Genomic DNA, 19,856 nt, shown 5'->3' with positions numbered 1-19,856 from the left:
ATAATGAAGCCATCCGTGCCCGCGTGCAGCAAGACCTGGATGACATTCAGGCTTGGGCTGATAAGTGACAGGGAACATTTCACAGAATCACAGAAACCCCACAGTGCAGATAGAGGCCATTTCGGCCCATCGAGCCTGCACCGACACATATCCCACCCTATCCCCGTAATCCCACGTATTTAATCCCCCTAACACTAAGGGTCAATTTATCATAGCCAATCAACCTAACCCGCACATCTTTGGACTGTGGGAGGAAACCGGAGCACCCGGAGGAAACCCACGCAAACACGGGGAGAATGTGCAAACTCCACACAGACAGTCACCCGAGGCCGGATTCGAACCCGGGTCCCTGGTGCTGTGAGGCAACAGTGCTAACCACTTATGCCACCTTTGCGCCACACAAGTGCCAGGCAATGACTATCTCCAACAAGCGAGCATCTAACCACCTCCCCTTGACTTTCAACGGCATTACCATCGCCAAATCCCCCACCATTAACATCCTGGGGGTCAACATTGACCAGAAACTTAACCGGACCAACACTGTGGCAACAAGAGCAGGTCAGAGGCTGGGTATTCTGTGGCGAGTGTCTCACCTCCTGACATAATTGCCCTCGAGAAGGTGGTGGTGAGCCGCCTTCTTGAACCGCTGCAGTCCGTGTGGTGAAGGTACTCCCACAGTGCTGTTAGGGAGGGAGTTCCAGGATTTTGACCCAGCGACGATGAAGGAACGGCCGATATATTTCCAAGTCAGGATGGTGTGTGACTTGGAGGGGAACTTGGAGGTGGTGGTGTTCCCATGCGCCTGCTGCCCTTGTCCTCGTTTTGCTGAAACCACCTGGGACCATGCTGTGTGAAGTGAAAATGCTTCCTCAGGAGCTGAAGCTTTGCCTCTGTAAAGCGCTCCGTGTGTAGGCCCGCGTATGAGGGTACGGTGGCATTCTGGTTGTGTTACTGGGCTAGTAATCCAAAGAATGGGAGTACAAGTCCCACCGTGCCAATTTGAGAATTATGAATTCTGGGTTTTTTAAAAACAAAACTGGAAATAAAAAGCTGGCCTCAGTAAAAGTGACCGTGAAGCTGTCGGATTGTCCTTCAAAAGAGGACACAGATTTAAGGTGATTGGCAAAAGAACCAGAGGCGACATGGGGGGAAAACGTTTTTACGCAGCGAGTGGTTATGATCTGGAATGCACTGTCTGAGAGGGGGGGTGGAGGCCGACTCAATCGTGGCTTTCAAAAAGGGAATTGGCTGAAGGAAAAAATATTTGCAGGGCTACGGGGAAAGGGTAGGGTGAGTGGGACTGGCTGAAGTGCTCTTGTAGAGAGCCGGTACGGGCTCGACGGGCCGAATGGCCTCCTCCTGTGCTGCAACAATTCTATGATTCTAAAACCCAACGGGTTCACTGATGTCCTTTAGGGAAGAAAACCTGCCGTCCTTACCCGGTCTGGGCCTATAGGTGACTCCAGTCCCTCACCAACCTGGTTGACTCTGAACTGCCCTCTGAAGTGGCCGAGCGAGACTCTCAGTTTGTATCAAACCTGCTCCCAGCGGTTCAAGAAGGAGACCCACCCCCACCTTCTCAGGGCAACTGGGGATGGGCAATAAATGCCGGCCGTGCCAGCGAGGCCCACACCCCCAGAGTGAATGAAAAAGAAATATAAAGAGATTGGTTAAAAAAAAAAAAATCACAGAGTCAGAACATGAAGAGAAACCAGCTACAAATGCTGGAAATCACAAGCAGAAAGTGCTGGAAATAGGTCTTAAAAAGTCTTAATGGAGGCGGGAGAGGCGGAGAGGTTTAGGGAGGGAATTCCAGAGCTTAGGGCCCAGGCAGCTGAAGGCACGGCCGCCCATGGTGGGGCGATGGGCGTGGGGGATGGACAAGAGGCCAGAATTGGAGGAGGGCAGAGATCTCGGAGGGTTGCAAGGTTGGAGGAGGTTACAGAGATAGGGGGGGGGGTGGCGAGGAGGCCATGGAGGGATTTGAACATGAAGATGAGTTAATGATGTACCTATACTGAGTACTGCTGGTTGTATGCAATGCTAATTGTCGTAAGAAACTCTCAGCTAAACTGTACAAGATAATTATATTGAAATATAGGTATTATGTATCTTTTAAAAGACTCATTAAAATCAACTGCTCTGATGTTTACATGCTGTCTTCACGGATAAGCTCAGTTTCGCTCCGTTGTGTAGTAATGAGAATTAAATTAGCTCGTGCTCCCTTTCCCACAGTGAAGGTCATCTTGTACTTTCCCGCGGCTCTCAAGTGTTTGCATAGAGACAAAAGAAAACTTTGTGTGAGATAACGTGGATAGATCAGGGATTGGTTTATAACCACACAAGTGTTGGTTATATCGGGAGTCTCTTGTCATATTCAACAACAACAACTTGTATTTATATAGCGCCTTTAACATAGTAAAACGTCCCAAGGTGCTTCACAGGCGTATTAAAAATTTTAAGGGGCGTCTCAAAGGAGGAAAGAGAGGTAGCGAGGCGGAGAAGTTTAGGCAGGGAATTCCAGAGCTTAGGGCCCAGGCAACAGGAGGCACGGCCACCAATGGTGGAGCGATTATAATCAGGGATGCTCAAGAGGGCAGAATTAGGGAGGCCGTGCCTTCAGCTGCCTGGGCTCTAAGCTCTGGAATTCCCTCCCTAAACCCCTCCGCCTCTCTACCTGTAAGACGCTGCTTAAAACCTACCACCCCTCCAAGTCACACACCGTCCTGACTTGGAAATGTTTCGCCGTTCCTTCATCGGCGCTGGGTCAAAATCTTAGAACTCCATCTGGCGGGAGATGGTCTCCCTCAGATCATCGCTCAGCTGGTGACGGTGGATAATGACTAAAGGAGTTGATAAAGAGGGTGCAGGAACAGAGAGACCAGGGGGGTGTACACAAATCTTTGAAGGTGGCAGGACAAGTTCAGAAGATATATAAGAACATAAGAAATAGGAGCAGGAGTTGGCCATTGGGCCCCTCGAGCCTGCTCCACCATTCAATAAGATCATGGCTGAGCATCTCTTGGTCTCAGCTCCACTTCCCCGCCCGCTCCCCATAACCCTTGACTCCCTTATCGTTCAAAAATCTGTCTATCTCCACCTTAAATATATTCAATGACCCAGCCTCCACAGTTCTCTGGAGTACAGAATTCCAAAGATTCACCACCCTCTGTGTGAAGAAATTTCTTCTCATCTCATGCCCTGAATGGCCTACCCTTTATCCTGAGACTATGGCCCCTGGTTCTAGACTCCCCAGCCAAGGGAAACATTCTCCCAGCATCCACCCTATCAAGCCCTGTAATAATGTTGTATGCTTCAATGAGATCCCCTCTCATTCTTCTGAATTCAAGAGAATACAGGCCTAGTTTACTCAATCTCTTCTCATACGACAGTCCCGCCATCCCTGGAATCAATCTTGTGAACCTTTGTTGCACTCCCTCTATGGCAAGTATATCCTTCCTTAGGTAAGGAGACCAAAATTGTACACAATACTCCAGGTGTGGTCTCACCAAGGCCCTATGTAATTGGAGTAAGACTTCTTTACTCCTGTACTCAAATCCTCTTGTAATGAAGGCCAGCATACCATTTGCCTTCCTAATGGCTTGCTGCACCTGCACATTCACTTTCAGTGACTCATGTACAAGGACACCCAGGTCCCTTTGAGTATCTGCATTCCCCAATCTTTCATCATTTAGGAAATACTCTGCCTTTCTGTTTTTTCTACCAAAGTGGATAACTTCACATTTATCCACATTATATTCCATCTGCCATGTTCTCACCCATTCACTGAGCCTGTCGAGATCCCCTTGAAGCCTTTTCACATCCTCTTCACAACTGACACTGCCACCTAGCTTTGTATCATCAGCAAATTTGGAAATGTTGGTCCCTTAGAGGATGAGACTGGGGAATTAATAATGGGAAGCAGGACATTTAGTCCCCTCATCCAAATCATTGATATAGATTGTGATTAGATGGGGCCATTGTGGTACCCCACTAGTCACAGCCTGCCATCCTGAAAAAGGCTCGTTTATCCCTACACTTTGTTTTCTGTCTGTTAACCAATTCTCAATCCATGCTGGTATATTACCCCCAATTCCATGTGCCCTAATTTTGTTCACCAACCTCTTGTGTGGGACCTTATCGAAGGCCTTCTGAAAATCCAGATACACCATATCTACCCTTTGTCTACTCCACTAGTTACATCCTTATACACTCGCTTCCTTCATCCAAGTCATTAATATAGATTGCAAACAGCTGAGGCCCCAGCACTGATCCCTGTGCCACCCCACTAGTTACAGTTTGCCAACCTGAAAATGACCCATTTATTCCGACTCTCTGTTTTCTGTTAGTTAGCCAATCCTCTATCCATGCTAATATATTACCCCAACCCCACGAGCTCTTATCTTGTGCAGTAACCTTTTATGTGGCACCTTATCGAATGCCTTCTGGAAATCCAAATACACCACATCTACTGGTTCCCCTTTATCCACCCTGCTCGTTACATCCTCAAAGAACTCTAGCAAATTTGTCAAACATGATTTCCCTTTCATAAAACCATGCCGACTCTGCTTGATTGTATTATGATTTTCTAAATGTCCTGCTACTACTTCCTTAATAATGGATTCCAGCATTTCCCCAATGACAGATGTTAGGCTAACTGGTCGATAGTTTCCTGCTTTCTGTCTCCCTCCTTTCCTGAATAGGGGTGTTACATTTGCGGTTTTCCAATCCGCTGGGACCTCTCCAGAATCTGGGGAATTTTGGTAGATTACAACCAATGCATCCACTATCTCTGCATCCACTTCTTTTAAGACCCTGGGATACAGGCCATCAGGTCCAGGGGACTTGTCCACCTTTAGTCCCATTACTTTGCCTAGTACTTTTTCTCTAGTGATGGTGATTGTTTTAAGTTCCCCCCTCCCTATAGCCCCTCGATTATCTATTATTACTGGGATACTTTTAGTGTCTTCTACCGTGAAGACCGATACAAAATATTTGTTCAAAGTCCCTGCCATTTCCCTGCTTCCCATTATTAATTCCCCAGTCTCATCCTCTAAGGGACCAACATTTACTTTAGTTACTCTCTTCCTTATTATATACCTGTAGAAGCTCTTACTCTCTGTTTTTATATTTCTTGCTAGTTTACTCTCATAATCTATCTTCTCTCTCTTTATTTTTTTTTTAGTCATCGTTTGCTGGTTTCTAAAAATTTCCCAATCCTCTGGCCTACCACTAATCTTCACATCATCGGGGCAGTAATTCCTCCCCAAACGCGTGAGTACGGAAGGGGTACTCACGCGTCTGGCCGGAGGAAATGCCGGTTTTCAGCATGCACAGCACATGCGCTGAAAACCGGCATTTCCTCTCCTCTAACCCAAGAGGTGAAGAGGCTAGCGCGTGCGCTGTAGGGGGCAGCGCGTGCATCTTGGATTTCCTCTGTTTTGGGGGATTTGCGCATGTGTAAAGGCCTCCGGTCTTTACGCTTGTAAAAAGCACACATAAGTATTTATTTTTACAGGTAAGTGGTATTTTAGTGCAATTTAGAATTTTTTTTCCACAGGTTTATTATTTTAAAGAATCTACAATAAGGTAAGTTTAGTTTTAGACCCTTTTTATTAAAAATTTATTTTTTTCAAAAAAAATTGTTTAAATTATTTTTTTTAACTTATTTATACTTAATTTAATGATTGGGATGTTTTTTAAAATTTTATTTAAAGTTTAAGTAGTGTTTTGGGGTGCAGTGCTTTTCATGAGTTTGACAGTCTTTACTCTCAAACTTATGAATGAAGTTTCCCCTCCCCTGATTGGCTGAATAGTGCTCACCTGATCCCAGCCAGCACATCGCACTAACTACGCCGCTGGGTCAGGTTAGCACAGCGCGCCAACATCAGAACCGGGCCACTGACAGGAAATCCACTGCGGGCCAGGTTTCAGATGTCGGCGTGCAGGGTGAGCGCACATCGGGGGCTTGCACGTGCGGCAAGCCCCCGACACCAAGTTCTGGGCCATTGTATGCCTTTGTTTTCAATTTGATACCATCATTAACTTCCTTAGTTAGCCACGGATGGTTCATCCTTCTCTTAGAGCCTTTCTTTCTCACTGGAATATATCTTTGCTGAGAGTTATGAAATATCTCCTTAAATGTCTGCCACTGCTTATCTACTGTCTTACCCTTTAATCTATTTTCCCAGTCTTCATACCTTTGTAATTGCCTTTATTTAAGTTCAAGACACTAGTTTGAGACCCAAGTTTCTCACCCTCAAACTGAATTTGAAATTCAAACATGCTATGATCACTCTTCCCTAGAGGATCCTTTACCATGAGATCATTAATTAATCCTGTCTCATTACACATTACCAGATCTAAAATAGCCTGCTCCCTGGTTGGTTCCACAATGTATTGTTCTAAGAAACCATCCCGAATACACTCTATGAACTCTTCCTCAAGGCTACCCTTGCCAATTTGATTTGTCCAATCTATATGATGATTAAAATCACCCATGATTATTGCAGTACCTTTCTTACAAGCCCCCATTATTTCTTGATTTATACTCTGTCCTACAGCGTAGCTACTGTTTGGGGGCCTATAGACTACTCCCACCTTAGCTTTATAAATAGAGTACAAAAGCAAGGAAATTATGCCAAACCTTTATATAACACTGGTGAGGCCCCAGCTGGAGTATTGTGTCCAATTCTGGGCACCACACTTTAGGAAGGATGTCAAGGCCTTGGAGAGGGTGCAGAGGAGATTTACTAGAATGGTTCCAGGGATGAGGGACTTCACTTACGTGGAGAGACTGGAGAAGCTGGGGTTGTTCTCCTTAGAGTAGAGAAGCTTAAGGGGAGGTTTAATAGAGGTGTTCAAAATTATGAACTGTTTTGCTAGAGTAGATAGGGAGAAACTGTTCCCAGTGGCAGAAGGGTTGATAACCAGAGGACACAGATTTAAGGTAATTGGCAAAAGAACCAGAGGGGAGATGAGGAAACTTTTTTTTTTTTTTTTTTTTTAAACACAGCGAGTTGTTGTGATCTGGAATGCGCTGCCTGAAAGGGCGGTGGAAGCAGATTCAATAATAACTTTCAAAAGGGAATTGGAGAAATACTTGAAGGGAAAAATTTGCAGGGCTCTGGGGAAAGGGCAGAGGGAGTTATACTAATTGTAGAGCTCTTTCAAAGAGCCGGCACAGGCACGATGGGCCAAATGGCCTCCTCCTGTGCTGTGAGATTCTGTGATTAGTTTCCTTATTTTATCTGGAAAAAACATGCGTTGTAAAAGTGAACTTGGCAGCGATCCGGAACTTAATACACTGGCCAGCCAATTTCAAAGCAAAATAACCAGTCATTATTACCACTAGCTGGTACACAGAGCAAAGACTGGTGCCAACAGACAAGATACACTTCCAACAGCTTCGAATACATTTCTATTCTTAGCTTGTGGTGATTTCTTTTTTTTTACAAATCAATACGGGGACAGGTAATCATTCATTTTTTTCCAAATGCTTTTCTCTTTTTGTCAGTCATGCACTTGAAGATGGATTCTCGGTCTGGTCTAGCAATCTGCCACACGACAGCCAAGGGTACTGAAACATATCTTGCACGATTCTAACCTCTCTCTTCTCTTAGGCAGTCCCTCGGAACCGAGGATGACTTGCTTCCACATTAAAAATCTTGCACGATTCTAACCAACCCTGGGGCGACAGCTGTCATTCAATTGCTCAAGAGCAACACATGAACCTGGTCATCTTAAAATCAGTGTTCTTGGGCAAAGATTCTGCCTGCAGAGAGAGTCTACCGTCACAAAAAATACTCAAACCTTTTTAACAACAACTTGCATTTATATAGCACCTTTAACATAGTAAAACGTCCCAAGGCGCTTCACAGGAGCAACTGTCAAATAAAATTTGACACCGAGCCACATAAGGAGATATCAGGACAGGTGACCAAAAGCTTGGTCAAAGAGGGAGGTTTTAAGGAGCGTCTTAAGGGAGGAGAGAGAGGTCGAGAAGCGGCGAGGTTTAGGAATGGATTTCCAGAGCTTAGGGCCCAGGTGGCTGAAGGCACGGCCGCCAATGGCGGGGTGAAGGGAGCGAGGGCTGGACAAGGGGGCATCAGTGGTAATATTTCTACGCGGAAAATGTTGTCAAAATAAAACCAAGGCATTTTGATTTTCAACCTTGTGTCTTCCGGTCCTATTAACAACAACCTGCATTTATACAGCGCCTTTAACGTAGTAAAACTTCCCAAGGCGCTTCACAGGAGCGTAAATCAGATGAAATTTGACACCGAGCCACATATTAGGGCAGGTGAGCAAAAGCGTGGTCAAAAAGGTAGGTTTTAAGGAGCGTCTTAAAGGAGGCGAGAGAGACGGAGAGGTTTTGAAAGAGTGAATGCCTGTGAAAGCAATGATTCAGAGCAGAGAAAGAGTTGCAACAGAGTCCACCCGCTTTTTGATAAATCACGGGCATATGTGACACAAGAATACCTCATTAATATTGATAAAAGTCTTTTAGATAATGATGTAACCGCCAGTCTTAGATTAGTCCTGTTCAGCATGAAACTGCAGAAGCCATCTGCTTTGCAATTAAATCATTTCGGCGCTGTCGTTTGCTCAACTTTTCGCAGTCGGCAGATTAACTTTAACCAGTCGGGCGCGACTGAAAAAATAAACAACTAAGATTCATGCGCAGCCCTTTAATTAATTAATTAATTAATTGACTTTTTTTCCACTTGCAGCGCAACTGAAAAGCCCAGGCAGACTCGCACACACCAAAATCTCTGCTTATGAACTGACAAAGAGTCAGTGTCTGGAGACTCTACTGAGATGGCTAGTTTTGCCATTAAAATTCATGACCAACCCTCGACTGATATTTACAGTTAGAACTGTACAGTGACACTATTCAGATCCTATACTTGGAGAAGTATTTGCCACGTTTTGTCATTCATTGCTAGCTACTCTTAATGATTTGCACTTTTGCACGCTCCTAATTCTATTGTACTGCCAGCCCACATCTCCCCCGCCTTCCTCAATCTTCCAAATGCTTATACCTCCCCAACCCCCATTCTCCTTTTGCACCCCCTTAGGCTTTTTAGGGAATTCTTCCAAACTGGTTTACTTTCCTCAAAATGCCTCTTAAAACTCATATCGTCATGACAATAACAACCTGCATTTATATAGTGCCTTTAACGTAGTAAAACGTCCCAAGGAGCAATTATCAAACAAAATTTGACACCGAGCCACATAAGGTGCTATGAGGACAGGAAAGAGTCAGGTTTTAAGGAGCATCTTAAAGGGGGAGAGAGAGGTGGAGAGGGGGAGAGGTTTAGGGAGGGAATTCCAGAGCTCAGGGCCCAGGCAGCTGAAGGCACGGCTGCCAACGGTGGATGCACAAGAGGCTAGAATTGGAGGAACACCAATATCTTGGGGGGTTGCAGGTAATGTTCCCGCTAAGCTGCACATCACGCGGTCGTCTACCGGTCTCGCACAGCTGGGGAACCGGCTTTTCCGAGGCGAAATTTTGCGCATGCGCGAAACCGTGAATGGGCCGCGCAACCTGTTAAACCCAAAGAAAATAAATGAGGGGGCACATTGGTTGTGGGGCTGGAGGAGGTTACAGAGATAGGGAGAGGGCGAGGCCCTGGAGGGACTTGAATGTGAGGATGAGAATTGTGAAATCGAGGCGTTGTTGGACCGGGAGCCAATGTAGGGCAGCGAGCACAGGGGGGTGATCGGTGAACGGGACTGGGTGCGAGTTAGGACACGGGGCAGTGAGCACAGGGGGTGATGGGTGAACGGGACTGGGTGCGAGTTAGGACACGGGGCAGTGAGCACAGGGGGGTGATGGGTGAACGGGACTGGGTGCGGGTTAGGACACGGGCAGCAGAGTTTTGGATGAAGTTTTCACTGTGCTTTCAATCAATCTCCGCCCCCACAATCTTTCCCAATTCATGCTCTGCATCCTCTGCCCCCTACCTTTGCCACCTGCCCCCTCTCTGATTAAGGTGGTTAAGAAGGCATACGGGATACGTTCCTTTATTAGCCAAGGCATAGAATAGAAGAGCAGGGAGGTTATGCTTGAACTGTATAAAACACTAGTTAGGCCGCAGCTAGAGTACTGCGTGCTGTTCTGGTCACTGCATTACAGGAGAGATGTTATTGCACTAGAGGGGGTACAGAGGGGATTTACGAGGATGTTGCCTGGGCTGGAGAATTTTAGCTATGAGGAAAGATTGGATAGGCCGGGGTTGTTTTCTTTGGAACGGAGGAGGCTGAGGGGAGATTTGATTGAGGTGTATAAAATTATGAGGGGCCTAGATAGAGTGGATAGGAAGGACCGATTCCCTTAGCAGAGGGGTCAATAACCAGGGGGCAGAGATTTAAAGTAATTGGTCGGAGGTTTAGAGGGGAGTTGAGGAGAATTCTTTTAACCAGAGAGTGGTGGGAGTCTGGAACTCACTGCCTGAAAGGGTGGTCGAGGCAGAAACCCTCATCACATTTAAAAAGTACTTGGATATGCGCTTGAAGTGCCGTAACCGACAGGGCTACGGACCAAGAGCTGGAAAGTGGGATTCGGCTGGAGAGCTCTTTGCCGGCCGGTGCAGGCACGATTTGCCGAATGGACCATAAACCTCTGCGATTCCATGAAAGTGGGACAGGATATATTACTGTGACTGTAACCAACGTTTAGAATGCCTGCCAGAAGCGATTATCATCAGACAGATTCTGTAATTATCTGGTGTTACCCCCGTATGGAAGACCTGGGGAATTCGTGCAGGGGGCAGTTCAACGGCTTTATTGGTTCCTCACCCTCTGGCTTTCCCAAACACTGCGACTGTAGATTAAATCCAAATCTAACGCTTGCCTGCGCGTGTGTGTGTGTGTGTGTGTGTGTGTGTGTGTGTGTGTGTTAACCGCGCTGAGCAGTTACTACAGCTGCCAAATCATTGGAGGGCTGGAAATGTTTATATTACCAAGTCATTTTTAGGAACAGAAAAAGATCTTGGACCCAAACAAACTCAGCTCTTTTTTCATAGGCTGACCCCACCTAACTGCTCTGGCTGTATCAGTTAATCACTTCCCTCTCCATAATACAGCCACTTGTCGCTTCCACCCATTTATACCATCTGCCTTAGGGGCCTCGCTCATTTCACAACTCTAAAAAAATACCTCTTAATGTCTCTTCACTTCTTTTTTGTTCTTTCACCCCCATTTCCCAGCCCCCAGACTGGCCTTTTAATCGGTTTCATTTCCTGTGCTTTTTCAGTCCTGACGAAGGGTTTCGACCCGAAACGTTGACTCTATTTCTCTCTCCACGGATGTTGCCTGGCCTGCTGAGTTTTTCCAGCATTTTCTGTTGTTATTTCTAAAAAAAGGTTGCCCGGCCCCCTCCTCACTTCCTTATTTTTTTTTTTAAACTCGTGTCCCCTGGGATTTGAACCCATCACTGAACCCATCCCAGGGATCAGCTTTTTCTTAAGTTCCCTTCATATCATCTTGAAAACTTCAATTAGTTTGCTTCCAAGTCTTCTCTTCTCCACAAGGACACAAACAACTGTCCTATTTATCTAAACATAGGAACAGGAGGAGGCCATTCAGCCCCTTGAGCCTGTTCAGCCATTCAATGAGATCATGGGCTGATCTGTATTTTAACTCCATCTACCCGCCTTGGTTCCGGAACCCTTAATACCCTTGCCAACCAAAAATCTATCAATCTCAGTTTTGAAATTTTCAATTGACACCCCCACAGCCTCAACAGCTCTCTGGGGGAGAGAGTTCCAGATTCCCACTGCCCTTTGTGTGAAGAAGTGCTTCCTGACATCACCCCTGAACGGCCTGGCTCTAATTTTAAGGTTCTGCCCCCTTGTTCTGGACTCCACCCACCTATCTACCTGATCAAATCCTTTAATCATCTTAAATACCTCAATTAGATCACCTCTTAATCTTCTAAACTCAAGGGAATACAAGACTAGCCGATGCAATCTATCCTCATAATTTAACCCCTTTAGCCCCGGTGTCAGTCTGGTGAATCTGCACTGCCCCCCCTCCAAGGCCAGTATATCCTTCCTGAACTGAACGCAGAGCTCTAAATGCTCTCTAAACAAAGCTTTATAGAAACATAGAAGATAGGAGCAGGAGTAGGCCATTCGGCCCCTCGAGCCTGCTCCGCCATTCAATGAGATCATGGCTGATCATCCAAATTCAGTACCCTGTCCCTGCTTTCTCCCCATATCCCTTGATCCCTTTAGCCTTAAGAAATATATCTAACTCCTTATATTAAATATATATAACTGAAGCGTAACTTCCAGCCCTTTGTACTCCAGCTGCCTTGAGATGAAGGTCAACATTCCATTAGCATTTTTAATGAATTTTTGTATCTGCTTTTAGTGATTTCTGTGCTTGGACCCCTGAATCTCGGCTCCTCCACAGTTCCCAGCTTCTCGCCATTTAGGAAATACTCTGGTCTATTTTACTTGGGTCTAAAGATTCACTTGGATCTCACACTTTTCCACACTGAACTCCATCTGCCACCGTTTTGCCCACATACTTAAATCAACAGTTTCTCATAGTGCCAAGCGGCCCTCGCTCTGGGGTAAAACACTGAGAAGATGACTTTACTGGGATTAACCAGGGGGTTGAATTTAATGGGAATTTAAGAATAAGGTGAGCCAGTGATCTTGTCATTAAACATCTTTTCCTCTAAATTGTCCTCTCTTTTCCTTAAACACCCCCCCCGCAAAAAAAAATAAACAATCTGATACAAAAGTTTATCTTAAAAATGGCGTCTCCTGGTTTCCCCGGGAGTTGGAAGAGAATTAGCGGATTAGATGAGGAGGGGGGCGAGGGAAGAGTTTAAAACCCCTCTTTGTTTATCACATGGCTGGAGAGTTGAATGGAATGGGATGGGATGGGATGGAAATACCGCCAGTAAACCAGCTCCACACACCCTGGAATTAAGCCAGTCCACGTTTACGTATTCCCGAGTTGCACATCTGGATAAACCCTTAACAACAACAAGAGAGACATTTCTGCCAGAAAGTTGGGCAGCGCTTTCTCTGACACAGTCTGGACTGTCCCCCCCCGCCCCGCTCAATGCCCCAATCGGGCGTCAGTTTCAACCTTTGATATTGATCGGGTCCTTGTTATTTTCAGAGCATTTTTATTTTTATTTTTGCGGGGGGGGGGGGGGGGGGGGGAGTTGGGGAGTCTCGGCAGGGACGAGCCGTTCCCCACCCACTGCCCACACGGCCCCAGAACAAGCTCTTCCACATTTAAACAAGATGATAGAAAAAAAACAACAACCACCCAGCCGACTCCATTCAGCACAACTGGAAGAAAAGGCGATGATTCCCCAGCACCGTGCAAACCCTCCATATTATAGAGATTCGGGAAAAAAGGAGGATGGGGGTGTTTGAGGCAAATACCAACCATCGCTGGGGCGAGAAAGAGCAAAAATACTTCGGAGAATGTAACAAAAAGTCTCTAATTGTTGCAAGCCACCAGCTGACTGTAACAATCTGTCCCCCGGTGAAATAATGTGTGCTTTCCCTCTCCTGTTAGCTCGCTCGCATCTCCCTCCTGCACACCAGCTTTAAAACACACACACATATATTTATATATAAACATCCTTCTGCGAAAGGTTTATTTTCCTACCGAACACTGACTCCGGGATCTCTGGTTTTCGTGCCATCTTGCCCTGCTGCCGAATGGATTCACTCACAGTCTCTCTCTTCCCCCTCTGCCAGAGGACTGGAAGTATCGAAAACGCTGGCGTGTTTGTGTCTCCGCTCCAGCTAACGGCCTCCCATCTTTTACAAGCGCAAAGCGTCATCTAGCGTATGATAGAGAGAGAGAGAGAGAGATTAGAGACTTCAACCACCATCGTGTGAGACAGAACCAGGGGCAGAGAGAGAAACACACAAAGGAGTTTGCCAGCTGGAGGGAAGGACAGGAGGTTGTATCTGAGGAGAACGCCATTACATTATTATAATTAATCAAGCACATCACAGGAAAGATGGCACTAGATAGAGTATGGAGGAGATTTACCAGGATGTTGCCTGGACAGGAGAATTTTAGCGATCAGGAAAGATTGGACAGGCTGGAGTTGTTTTCTTTGGAACAGAGGAGGCTATGGGGAGATTTCATTGAGGTGTATAAAATGATGAGTGGACAGGAAGGACCTAGTTCTCCAAACAGAGATGTCAGCCATAGATTTAAAGTAACTGGTAGAAGGTTTAGAGGGGAGTTGAGGAGAACTTTTTTCACCCAGAGGGTGGTGGGGGTCTGGAACTCACTGCCTGAAAGGGTGGTAGAGGTAGAAACCCTCATCACATTTAAAAAGTACTTGGATATGCCCTTGAAGTGCCGTAACCTACAGGGCTACGGACCGAGAGCTGGAAAGTGGGATTAGGCTGGATAGCTCTTTGTCGGCCAGCACAGACACATAGAAACAGAGAAGATAGGAGCAGGAGTAGGCCATTCGGCCCCTCGAGCCTGCTCCACCATTCAATGAGATTATGGCTGATCATCCAAATTCAGTACCCTGTCCCTGCTTTCTCCCCATAACCCTTAATGCCTTAAGAAATATATCCAACTCCTTCTTGAATATATTTAATGTATTGGCCTCTACTGCCTTCTGTGGCAGAGAGTTCCACAGGTTCACCACTCTCTGGGTGAAGAAATTCCTCCTCATCCCTGTCTTAAATGGCTTACCCCTTATCCTTAGACTGTGACCCCTGGTTCTGGACTCCCCCACCATCGGGAACATCCTTCCTGCATCTAGTCTGTCTAGTCCTGTTAGAATTTTATAAGTTTCGATGAGATCCCCTCTCATTCTTCTAAACTCCAGCGAGTACAAGCCCAATCGACCCAATCTCTCCTCATATATCATTACTGCCATCCCAGGTATCAGCCTGGTGAATCTTCGCTGAACATCCTTCCTCAGATAAGGCGACCAAAACTGCACACAATACTCAAGATGTGGTCTCACCAAGGCCCTGTACAACTGCAGCAAGACATCCTTGTTCCTGTACTCAAACCCTCTTGCTACGAAGGCCAACATACCATTTGCCTTCTTAACCGCCTGCTGCACCTGCATGCTTACTTTCAGCGACTGGTGCACAAGGACGCCCAGGTCTCGTTGCACTTCCCCTTCTCCCAATCTATTGCCATTCAGATAATAATCTGCCTTCCTGTTTTTGACACCAAAGTGGATAACCTCACATTTATCCACATTATATTGCATCTGCCATGCTTCTGCCCGATCACCCAACCTGTCCAAATCATACTGGAGTTTCTCGGCATCCTCCTCACAGCACACACACCCACCCAGCTTTGTGTCATCTGCAAACTTGGAGATATTACATCTAGTTCCCTCGTTCAGATCATTAATATATATTGTGAATAGCTGGGGTCCAAGGACCGATCCCTGCGGTACCCCACTAGACACTGCCTGCCACTCGGAAAAAGAGCCGTTTATTCCAACTCTTTGCTTTCTGTCTGCCAACCAGTTCTCTATCCAAGTCAATACCTTGCCCCCAATCCCATGTACCTTAATTTTACACGCTAATCTCTTATGTGGGACCTTATCGAAAGCCTTTTGAAAATCCAAATACACCACATCCACTGGTTCTCTCTTATCTATTTTACCAGTTACATCCTCAAAAAATTCCAGTAGATTAGTCAAGCACGATTTACCTTTTCTAAATCCATGTTGACTTTGTCCGATCCGGTCACTTTTTTCCAAGTGCTCTGCTATTACATCCTTGATAATGGACTCTAGCATTTTCCCCATGACCGATGTCAGGCTTACTGGTCTGTAATTCCCCGTTTTCTCTCTACCACCCTTTTTGAATAGTGGGGTAACATTAGCTACCCTCCAATCCATGGGTACTGTTCCAGAGTCTATCGAATTTTGGAAGATGACCAGCAATGCATCTACTATTTCTAGGGCCACTTCCTTAAGTATCCTAGGATGTAGATTATCAGGCCCTGGGGATTTATCGGCCCTCAATCCCATCAATTTCCCTAACACCATGTCCCTACAAATACTGATTTCTATCAGTTCCTCCCTTTCATTAGACCCTATGTTCCCCGACATCTTTGGGAGGTTATTTGTGTCCTCCTTTGTGAAGACAGAACCAAAGTATGTATTTAATTGGTCTGCCATTTCTTTGTTCCCCATTATAAATTCCCCTGATTCTGACTGCAAGGGACCTACGCTTGACTTCACCAATCTTTTTCTCTTCACATATCTATAAAAGCTTTTACAGTCAGTTTTTATGTTCCCTGAAAGCTTACTCTCATACTCTATTTTCCCACTCTTAGTTAATCCCTTTGTCCTCCTTTGTTGAATCCTTAAACTGCTCCCAATCCTCAGATTTACTGCATTTTCTGGCCAATTTATATGTCCTGTCCTTGGATCTTATGCTATCCCTAATTTCCCTTGTTAGTCACGGTTGAGTCACCTTTTTTGTTTTATTTTTATGCCAAACTGGGATGAACAAATTCTGTAGTTCATCCATGCGATCTTTGAATGTTTGCCATTGCCTATCCACCGTCAACACTTTGAGTGACATTCCCCAATCAATCCTACCCAACTCACTCCTCAGACCATCGTAGTCTCCTTTATTTAAATTGAGGACCCTAGTCTCTGAGGCAACTATTTCACTCTCCATCTTAATGAAGAATTCGATCATATATGATCGCTCTGACCCAAGGGGCCTCGTACAACAAGATTGCTAATTAATCCTTTCTCGTTACATAATACCCAGTCTAAGATGGCCTGATCTCTAGTTGGTTCCTCGACATATTGGTCCAGGAAACCATCCCATAAACACTCCAGGAATTCCTCCTCCACAGTATTGTTACTAATTTGGTTAGCCCAATCTATATGTAGATTAAAGTCACCCATGATAACTGCAGTGCCCTTATTGCACGCTTCTCTAATTTCCCGTTTAATGCCATCCCCGACCTCCGCATTACTGTTTGGAGGTCTATATACCACTCCCACTAACGTCTTCTGCCCCTTGGTATTTCTCAGTTCTACCCATACAGATTCCACATCATCAGAGCTAATATCCTTCCTTTCAATTGTGTTAATCCCCTCTTTAACCAGCAATGCTACCCCACCTCCTTTTCCTTTTTGCCTATCTTTCCTGAATATTGAATACTCCTGGATGTTGAGTTCCCAGCCTTGGCCACCCTGGAGCCATGTTTCCGTAATCCCAATCATATCATATTCGTTTACATCTATTTGCGCAGCTAATTCATCCACTTTATTACGAATGCTCCTCGCATTAAGACACAAAGCCTTCAGGCTTGCTTTTTAACGCTCTTAGATCTTTTAGAATTATTATTTACTGTGGCCATGTTTGATTTAAACCCTTGATTTCTCTGCCTGTCACTTTTGTTTTTCTCCTTCCTGTCTTTTGCTTTTATCCTTGTTTCCCTTTCCTCTGTCTCCCCGCTCAGGTTCCCAACCCCCTGCCATTTTAGTTTAAACCCTCCCCCGGAGCATCAGCAAACACTCCCCCTAGGACATCGGTCCCGGCCCTGCCCAGGTGCAAACTGTCCATTTTGTACTGGTCCTACCTCCCCCAGAACTGGTTCCAATGTCCCAGGAATTTGAATCCCTCCCCCTGGCACCATTCCTCTAGCCACATATTCATCTGAAGTATCCTTCTATTTCTACTCTGACTAGCATGTGGCACTGGTAGCAATCCTGAGATTACTACCTTTGAGGTCCTTTTTTTAAATTTACCTCCTAACTCCCTATATTCAGCTTTTAGGACCTCATCCCGTTTTTTACCTACATCGTTGGTACCTATATGCACCACGACAACTGGCTGTTTGTTCACCCTCCCCTTCCAAAATGTTCTGCAGCCGCTCTGAGACATCCTTGACCCTTGCACCAGGGAGGCAACACACCATCCTGGAGTCTCATTTGCGGCCGCAGAAACGCCTATCTATTCCCCTTACAATAGAATCCCCTATTACTACAGCTCTACCCCTCTTTTTCCTCCCGTCCTGTGCAGCAGAGCCACCCCTGGTGCCAGGAAGTTGGCTGCTGCTGCCTTCCCCTGGTAAGCCATCCCCCCCATCAGTATCCAAAGTGGTATATCTGTTTGAGAGGGGGATGGCCACAGGGGACCCCTGCACTACCTGCCGGCGCCTACTACTCTGCCTGGCGGTCACCCGTTCCCTTCCTGCCTGTGCCACCTTTACCTGCGGTGTGACCAACTGATTAAACGAGATATCCACGACGTCTTCAGCATCGCGAATGGTCCAGTATGTATCCAATCGCAGCTCCAGCGCCGCAATGCGGTCTGTCAGTAGCTGCAGCTGGACACACTTCCTGCACACATGGTTGTCAGGGACAGAGGAAGTGTCCCTGAGTTCCCACATAGTGCAGGAGGAGCATACCATGACACGATGGGCCAAATGGCCTCCTTCTGGACTGTAAATTTCTATGCTTCTATGATATGAACCATTTTATTGCCGGACCCATTGGGGAATAAAGGAAATAAATTCATAATAATATATCACAGCAACCTGCATTTATATAAAGAAAGACTTGCATTTCTATAGCGTCTTTCATGACCTCAGGACGTCCCAGAGCACGTCACAGCCAATGAAGTACTTTTTGAAGTCACTGTTGTAATGAAGGAAACATGGCAGCCAATTTCAGCACAGCAAGCTCCTACAAACGGCAATGTGATAATGACTAGGTAATTTTTTTTTAGAGATGTTGGTTGAGGGATAAATATTGGCCCCATGACACCGGGGAGAACTCCCCTGCTCTTCTTCAAAAGAGAGCCATAGAATCTGTTACGTCCACCTGAAAGGGCAGATGGGGCCTCGGTTTAACGTCTCATCCAAAAGACAGCACCTCCGACAGTGCAGCACTCCCTCAGTACTGCCTCTCCGACAGTGCGGCGCTCCCTCAGTACTGCCCCTCCGACAGTGCAGCGCTCCCTCAGTACTGCCCCTCCAACAGTGCAGCTCTCCTTCAGTACAGCCTCTCCGACAGTGCAGCGCTCCCTCAGTACTGCCCCTCCGACAGTGCAGCACTCCCTCAGTACTGCCCCTCCGACAGTGCAGCTCTCCCTCAGTACTGCCCCTCCGACAGTGCGGCACTCCCTCAGTACTGCCCCTCCGACAGTGCGGCGCTCCCTCAGTACTGCCCCTCCGACAGTGCAGCACTCCCTCAGTACTGCCTCTCCGACAGTGCAGCACTCCATCAGTACTGCCACTCTGACACTGCAGCACTCCCTCAGTACTGCCCCTCCGACAGTGCGGCGCTCCCTCAGTACTGCCCCTCCGACAGTGCAGCACTCCCTCAGTACTGCCCCTCTGACAGTGCAGCACTCCCTCAGTACTGCCACTCTGACACTGCAGCACTCCCTCAGTACTGCCCCTCCGACACTGCAGCACTCCCTCAGTACTGCTCCTCCGACAGTGCAGCACTCCCTCAGAACTGCCCCTCCGACAGTGCAGCGCCGCCTCATTACTGCCCCTCCAACAGTGCAGCACACCTTCAAAACTGTCCTTCCGACAGTGCAGCACTCCCTCAGTACTGCCCCTCCGACAGTGCAGCGCTCCCTCAGTACTCCCCTTCCGACGCTGCAGCACCCCCTCAGTAGTGCTCCTCTGACAGTGCAGCACTCCCTCAGTACTGCTACTCCGACAGTGCAGCACTCCCTCAGTACTGCCCCTCCGACAGTGCAGCGCTCTCTCAATACTGCCCCTCAAACAGTGCAGCGCTCACTCAGTACTGCCCCTCTGACAGTGCAGCGCTCCCTCAGTACTGCCCCTCCGACAGTGCAGCACTCACTCAGTATTGCCCCTCCGACAGTGCAGCG

General features: G+C 46.7%; 1 protein-coding gene and 1 long non-coding RNA gene across 3 annotated transcripts in view; one reads left to right on the top strand and one right to left on the bottom strand.

The window, feature by feature from the left end:
• rabggtb (Rab geranylgeranyltransferase subunit beta) overlaps positions 1 to 19,856 on the top strand; it is a 231,591-nt gene that overhangs the window by 1,121 nt on the left and 210,614 nt on the right. The gene's annotated exons all lie outside the window — the stretch shown is intronic.
• Positions 1 to 19,856, bottom strand: part of LOC147122417 (uncharacterized) — a 177,990-nt gene that overhangs the window by 155,901 nt on the left and 2,233 nt on the right. For both annotated transcript variants that reach the window (XR_015077745.1, XR_015077744.1), the window contains exon 2: positions 13,648 to 13,825. This is a non-coding gene — a long non-coding RNA (uncharacterized LOC147122417). The remainder of the gene's footprint in view (positions 1 to 13,647; positions 13,826 to 19,856) is intronic.

The sequence above is a fragment of the Somniosus microcephalus genome, chromosome 3 (assembly GCF_052327205.1).
Source record: "Somniosus microcephalus isolate GS21.2 chromosome 3, FLI_Smic_1.0, whole genome shotgun sequence".
NCBI classification, from domain to species: Eukaryota; Metazoa; Chordata; class Chondrichthyes; order Squaliformes; family Somniosidae; genus Somniosus; species Somniosus microcephalus.
This window is presented reverse-complemented; position numbering and strand designations above follow the sequence as displayed.